Source organism: Solanum verrucosum, unplaced genomic scaffold, assembly GCF_900185275.1.
Source record: "Solanum verrucosum unplaced genomic scaffold, falcon-dt-bn FXZP01000050.1, whole genome shotgun sequence".
NCBI classification, from domain to species: domain Eukaryota; kingdom Viridiplantae; phylum Streptophyta; class Magnoliopsida; order Solanales; family Solanaceae; genus Solanum; species Solanum verrucosum.
This window is the reverse complement of record NW_026020020.1, coordinates 2,162,595-2,170,085: the sequence shown is the minus strand read 5'-3', so window position 1 is coordinate 2,170,085 and position 7,491 is coordinate 2,162,595. Positions and strand designations below refer to the sequence as shown.

The following is a 7,491-nucleotide window of genomic DNA, read 5'->3' as shown; positions in this document are numbered from 1 at the left end:
TATATGATAATGCAACCATTCTTTGCCTATTGCCACAGTTACTATTAAGTTATTGCTACATTTATTATTAGGCTTTTGCTACATATACTATTGATCTACTTCCACTAATATTATAAAGTTATTACAACAATAAAATAAAACATAAAATACACAATTCGATCATGAAAATAAACTATTCATTACCAAGATTTCAATCAGAAATCAAAGAGGTTAGTAATATCAATAATAGCAAAATATACAAATATTTTTTGACTATTCAAAAAGGGTGAAACACACCATAGTTTTCAATCTTCATCAAAATCAAAATATTTGTAGAACCTAGATGATTAAAGTTAATTAACATCAATCCAGTCAACTCCTAAGTCAAGTCTTCAGTACTGCTTTCATCTCCTTCAATTTCATCACCTACAATAAAACACAAAGCAGTTTAACAATGCTTACATTAAGTTATGATAGTGGTTGATAGTCATGCCTTCACAATGGTTGTTCCTTTGCAAATTGTCATTTGAACAATCAACTTGTACTCACCGAATTTAACTATTTCTTGAAGGAAATAACATGCTAAATAGGTTCTACAAGGTGCAGCACATACAATAGTTAACTATAAGAAGACATTTTACCATCCTCGTAGAGGACTCCTAGGTGAATAAGTAGTAACATCGAATAAGGTAACCATTAAATCACTCAAAGAATCACTAATATCATGAAGTACTTAACCAACAAGAACCTATATATAGGGATGTCAAACGTAAGATCAACACCACAGATATAAGAAAAAAATTGACCATTACACTCAAGTCATTATTGACTTGATCTCAGCTTTCTTCCATCAAGTTTCACAAAAATCAAATTCATAAAATTAATTAATTATTTCCTTATATCCTACTAAGTAGCAATAAATTTCACACCATTTTGTGGTAACTTGACATTGTAAAACTTAAAGAAAATAGAGTATTTAAACTCACTTGTAATGAACGATGAAGACAAAAAAGAAGAAGAAGTTGAAAAAGAAAATTAGTGAATCTAACCTTGATCAGCCGCTTGTGCAGAAGTACTAGTTTCTCTTGGAGGAGGAACGGACAATGCAACTAGTATGTTACGATCAATTAATCCTGCATTCTAAAGTTGTGCAATTACATCTGTTATAACTTCTTGTCGCATAGTTTTCTTTTGTTCCTCCATTTGTTTCTCCATTTTTTGCATTCTTTCTTGCATTTGTTGCACTACATCATCTGTGGCATTTAAAGAATGGTCAGAGTTTCCAGCTTTTATTTTCAATGTAGTCTTTGTAACCCCCACTCCATATAGTCTTAGACGTCCCGGATGTTCAGGACCCATGACAGCTGAAAATGCATCAATTATTTGTGTCCATTTGTGTTTCAATCGCTTCCATTTCAGCCTAACAAAGCATATCCAACAAGTACCCATGTAAATTAAAATTTAGAACACATAATTGATCTCAATAAATACTCTTAAATAGACAACATTCATACAATTTTACTAGTTGTGTTTTCAGTCGAGGTCTTGTACAAACGCCCAGGTTTCCTTGTTCTTATGACCATGAAGATCTCCTTAGCTGATACAGTTTCCTTTTCTTTTTCCTAGTCACACAAAGATAATTAAATATCAAAAATTGCTTAAATAACAGGTCAAGAATCAATAAAAATAAGAGAACACACCAATTTGTTATGGACTAAAGCAAAACTCTTTTTGCCAGCGGTGTGTGGGTTCCATTAGCTTTTTCCGATTCTTGGTATTTGTTTCAGACATTTTCTACAAAAAAAATAAATGAATAATGTAAACTGATAGCTTATGATGCTACCGAATATTCTAGACAAGGTCAATGTTCCTTATTTTCTAAGTAATACCAAAAGGTAAAATTTGAATGTTATACTAGTGTTTAGACTCTAACTAAAAGTCTGCACAAATGCATTTCTGGTAATCCTCCATTCAAGTTGCTTCTTCTTTATAAAATGTATCTTATTGGAAGACTAAAAATTCAGTCTTAGTAAATGATAAAGTACAAGAAATTTACTTAGGTGATACAACTGGTTATTCTTCTCGACTTAACAATGAGCTAGACATAACAATCCCACTCAATTAATATCAACGGAGGATACATACTGATCCATACACATAATCTCTCTACTTATATGTTAATCACATATGGCTTCAACGAAAGATAATAGAAAAAATAGGTTACTTTAGAGTCGCACACTCAAATATCTCCTTGAAAAAATCAAGCTACAACAACACTATCACAAAAGAGAATTAGAAAAATAAAAAAGTTGTCAGCTTCAGACTCTGAAATACATTTTAATTACCTTGAATTTCTCAGACTTCCAATATTTGAGGAGCTCTCTAAACTGACATTCTGGAATATGACCGGGCTTTTTTGCCATTCGAACTTCATCATTGTCATACGAGTCATAATAATTGATCTTCAAATCACTTTTATGCCTTCTCCAAGCTTCCTGAATTGTTACCAAAGTCCATTTTTTCGCAGCTTCAGGAATAATATATTTCTCCTACAATTTCATGTCATTCAATTAACCAACAGATGCAAAATACTTTACATATATTTAAATATTGAAAATTTCAGACCTTGGTGTAATCCCATAAATCCTTTTTGGTGTCCATGTTCCTCCAATCAAATATATCAAATGGGCAAAGTGTCGCAGTTCTTGCCAATGTGCCTAGGAAGCTACTTAACTCTGTTACAACTTCATCAGTAGTACCCACAGGTTGATTTAACCTATTCAGTGTGATCAATTTACGCTCGCGTTGTCTATGTACATTATGCATTTGCGTTCTGCCTCTTGTGTTTTGAGTTGGAAGGCCTTCAACTATATAAAAAAAATACAAGAAATTAGAAATCATGGATGAATACAATAAGTTTGTAAGCTTATATGTTACCTTGTTCTTCAGATTGTTCATTTGTTGTAGGAATGATAGAATTAATTATCACTTGCTCTTCTAGAGACTGCTCCTCTAGAGGTTGTTCTTCTATAGATTGTCCAATTGCTTCAGATTGTTCATTTGCTTCAGATTGTGGTGCTACGTCTGCATGTTGTTCTTCAACTAATTTTAGAAGATGTCCTTTCTCTGACTCTATAGCTTGAACAATTTCATTTGTTGTCAATAATCGTCATTTTTTATTTGCCAAGAATGATAATGATCCAGGTTTAGCGAAGTTCTTTTTTGCTCTTTTGTTTCTTTTCGAAGGCTCTTGTTGACTCATGACTATTCAAATCTGAACAAATAATCACCAAGAACTTAAAAAAGCACATTTTTTGTCATTAGAACTGCATAAATCTAACTTTCTGATGGAACAACAACAACAACAATAAAAGTGACAATAGCAAATGAGCATAAAGCAAGAAAGTGCAATTATACATAAACATAGATTCTTTTTAGAAGCAAATCATGTGGATCTACTCCAAGTTTTTTGAAACTTTATACTATCTAAATGGCTATGTGCACTAAACATAGGTTATCCCTCGCTTTGGTTTCCGTAGTCTTGCCATTTGCAGCAGATGGTATTAATAGAAAAATTAATTCTTAGAGCTGATAAATTAGGAGTTGAAGTGATCAGTCTTGCAACATTAAACAAGAATGAGGCAGAAAATGGAGATGGAACATTATTTCTGAACAAGCATCCTAACTTAATTGTAAGGGTAGTACATTTAATGTTTCTAATAATGTCAGCAAGTGATGAACTAACAGAAGAAGAAATGTCAGCCTTTATCTACATCTAATGCTACTTTGAAGTAAATCAAGCATCTAAAACCTAGCACCAGTAAATGAAAAAGATTCCAGAATATGAGATCATATAGTTTCAACTAGCGCACAATTTGCCTTATTGAAAGAATTTTCTACAGGAAACATAAACAATAGATATTTAGTGTAGTTAAATGATTCATGAATGCAAGTTTTCTAGTATTTTGCTGAAAAACCAGAATGCTGATTGATTTTCTTAAAACTAGAGCAAGTTCATCAGTCATTTCTTAACAAATTCACACTTGGTAACATGCTGAAAATTTAATGGAATAGGGGAATCAACATTTTTTTGGATTTATTAAATCAAATAAGGCTATTTGTACTGTCCAGACCTAACTTTTTTTTTGTCAATGCTTGTACATAACCTTACCTAATGCTTAACTTCAAGAGCTCGTCCTTGTTTTCATTTTCATAAGTTGATCTTACATCAACTACAAAACTCAGTCCATTATCTTGATACAACAAAATTTACAGGTAAAGAGTTTTTAATGCATGTTAATGGACAATCAAATGACATGAGTCACTTGTAGCTGAATAAGGTAAATCAGAATCTACAAGCTAAAAATTAATACATCATGAGGACTTGCAAGTGCAAAGTTAGCATTTCCTAATCAGTTTACCAAAAAATAGATCTGAAACTCTAAGGTTCAACATCACATTCTCAAAAAATCCCTAAATATAAAATGTCATTTTAAAGAGAAAAGCCATCAGAAGCTAAACAAAGAAAAGTCTAGCAAATTCAAAACTTTAGAAATCTGTATATGCAATTTCCAAGGACTTTATATAAGGTATAGGGTTGCCACAATATGGAATAAGAAATGAAATCAAACTAATGTTATACAGTTAATCGTCTAGCATGTAAGAAGTGTAGGACTGACCAATTCGAGAGAAAATAATAACAAGATTGATAAACTATTAGATTTCATAATTTGGTAAGCACAAACGACTGAACTCTAACCAAATACATACTAAACCAATCCTTCGAAAATTCAATCAGGAGCAATGACACTTAAATAAATGACCTTAAGCAGAAACAACCCAGAATGTTTGTTGACAAAGAACATAACTCACACTGCTGGAAACATGTAACCAGGCCAACAAATTCAATTGACAAGAGAATAAACTTTAAATTCTACTTATAATAAGGCTCGAACTCGCACATGCGAAAGATATCAAACCAAGCGAATTTAGACGAAGTGTTGACTCTATTCACAACAAACAAAGACACAGAAAACACCAACCCATTTAATAGCTTAAACGATTTTTAAAACTTTTTAAACAGAAGATCGATTACACTAAAAGAGTTAAAATCAAGAGTCCTCTACCCTTAAACAAGATCTGACTTTCACAAATGAGAAAAATGTACAGTCTGAACTAAAAAACAAGGTTAACTTGGATATTAAAATGAAGGCCAAATTCGTAAACTAATTCAGAAAAAAGTCAAAATGTCCGGTCTTTTAAAATAGTAACTAGTCATAATGGATGTTTATATTCATTGACATACAAACCGTAACATTATAGAGAACAAGACCAAAATCTGCAATAATCAAATAAGGAGTATATGATTCAAAACATAAACACATTTAGACACATTAATATAAGAAACACACTTAATATTGAAGGAAATTCAAACAAGAACACAAATCACCCTAAGGAACAGAAATGAGAACTAGAAAAGGCATCAACTAGTATAGAAAGCAGACTAAATCAGTAAGATTATAACATACTAACAGATTGAGTCACATAAATCGATCAATTAATCAAAATTTCAACTAAGGAACTAGAACATATAAAAGAGTATTCAGAGTTTAAACTATAATTTCAAAAAATAAAAAATGAAATCAAACGAAAAGGAATTACCTTCTTTGGAGCAGCGACACTGGAACGAGCATGAGCTAGCCACAAGCTTCCACGACCACAAGCCGATTTTGATAAGCTTCCGAAGGTAAAAGAGTCTCCAATCCAAGAAAAAACTGAAAATAACTCATGTTTCAGAGGATGAATCTTTGTATTTTGGACAAGAAAAATCTATATTTCTAGATGATACTAATAAAATTGAAACCAAGCTTCTTAATGAACTTTCGCAGAGAGTTCAGAAATCTTTAACAAATCAAAAATAAAAAATCAAAACCACAAATAGATTACATCGTTGACCTAAAATGAAACAAATAACATAAATTGCAAACAAACCCACTTGTTATTCTTTAAGACATTTGAGAAACCCTTCAATGGAGCTTCAGATTATACAAAATATTATATGCATAACAAATTAGAGACAATGGGGACTTAGAAATAATGGAGTGGACAGAGGAAACTTAAAAATGGTATACCTTTATATGCAAAAGCTTGCGGTCGAAGAAGATTACTGTTGTTGGAGAATAAGACCAATGGAGATGAAGAAGAAGACTTGTCAAATCGAAGAAGATGACTACCTCACTATGAAGAAAAAGAAGACCGAAGCTTGTTGAAGAATGGTACTGCCATTAACCGAAGCTCACGTTATTCTTTCCATTTTTCAGAAATCCTTTTGGAAGAAGAAGACCAAAATTTTAACCCTAAATGAAATAAATGGCACTTTAGCTAAAGTCTAGTAGTGGAGGGAAATATATTTTTGGGGAATAAAATTCGCGGGTTAACTAAAATAATTTTTTCCACTAAAATTAATGTTGCCACAGAGTCTTTTAGTGCGACGTTTGTAAAGTGTGTTGCCTTAGAAAATCTATAGCAACAGTTGTAAGAATGATGCCACGGTTATTTTTAATTATTGTTCTATTTAATCCCTTGATATATTGCGACAGTCATAACCGTTGCAATAGATAATATATTGCAACGGTTGTAAATGTGTTGCCAAAAATGTGTGGCAGTAGGTCAAATTTCTAGTAGTGGATTGAAAGGTAGTTATCATGATTATAGTGTAATGTAAAGTGAAAGGTTTACTCACTTGCTAGTGTTTCTAAGTGAAAGGATTGCTCTAACTTATGAACACCTATGAGCTATTATGAAAAGATATTTACATAAGAGTCTAGTAAAGGCTAATGTGAACTTATGTGATGACTAAAAATGATTACAAAAGGGAATTAGATGCTTAGCACCGAAAGGGCATGTAAATGAGATGGGGGTCTCACGTTTAGTAAGTCTGGCTCCCCACATGGGTTTCCTCATGTTTAGCAAGTCCGGATTACCCACGGTATGTGTTGTTTCATGAGATGGAAATCCCCCACGTTTAGTAAATTAGGGTTTCTAGAAGCAATCTCCTTGACCCTTAACTATGTGCCCACATAGGACTCTAGCTTAGTAGATCCACCTAGATAGCTATGTACGAATGGTTACACCTTCGGCAAGTGTTAACCCTCTCTTTTCGGTGTGGGAGTAGAACACCACATTCCACGTAGCTCTCATGGTCTATGTTGGTTATGGCATTATCTCCCTAATGTAAAACTAAATGAAGGTATGAAAGGTGTGATCTCTTACTAGGGCTTTCTTAAGGGTTTCTTCATTTTGTGAGGGAGGGTATGGGACATTTCTTGCACATTGCACTTGTGGGATCCTAAGAGATGGTTGTAGTAGTGTTCACTTATGATTATGATGATTATGACTTATGTGTGTTGAAGCTATGTTATGTATGATCATTATGAATATGATAAGTTATGATGAAGTATGATCTTATGTATGTATGCATGAAATAGGTTGCTTAATGTGATACTTGGCTTT

At 32.7% G+C, this 7,491-nt stretch overlaps 1 pseudogene; it reads right to left on the bottom strand.

The window, feature by feature from the left end:
• Window positions 1–266: 266 nt before the first annotated feature.
• On the bottom strand, window positions 267–1,770 carry LOC125821038 (uncharacterized; annotated as a pseudogene).
• Window positions 1,771–7,491: the final 5,721 nt, after the last annotated feature.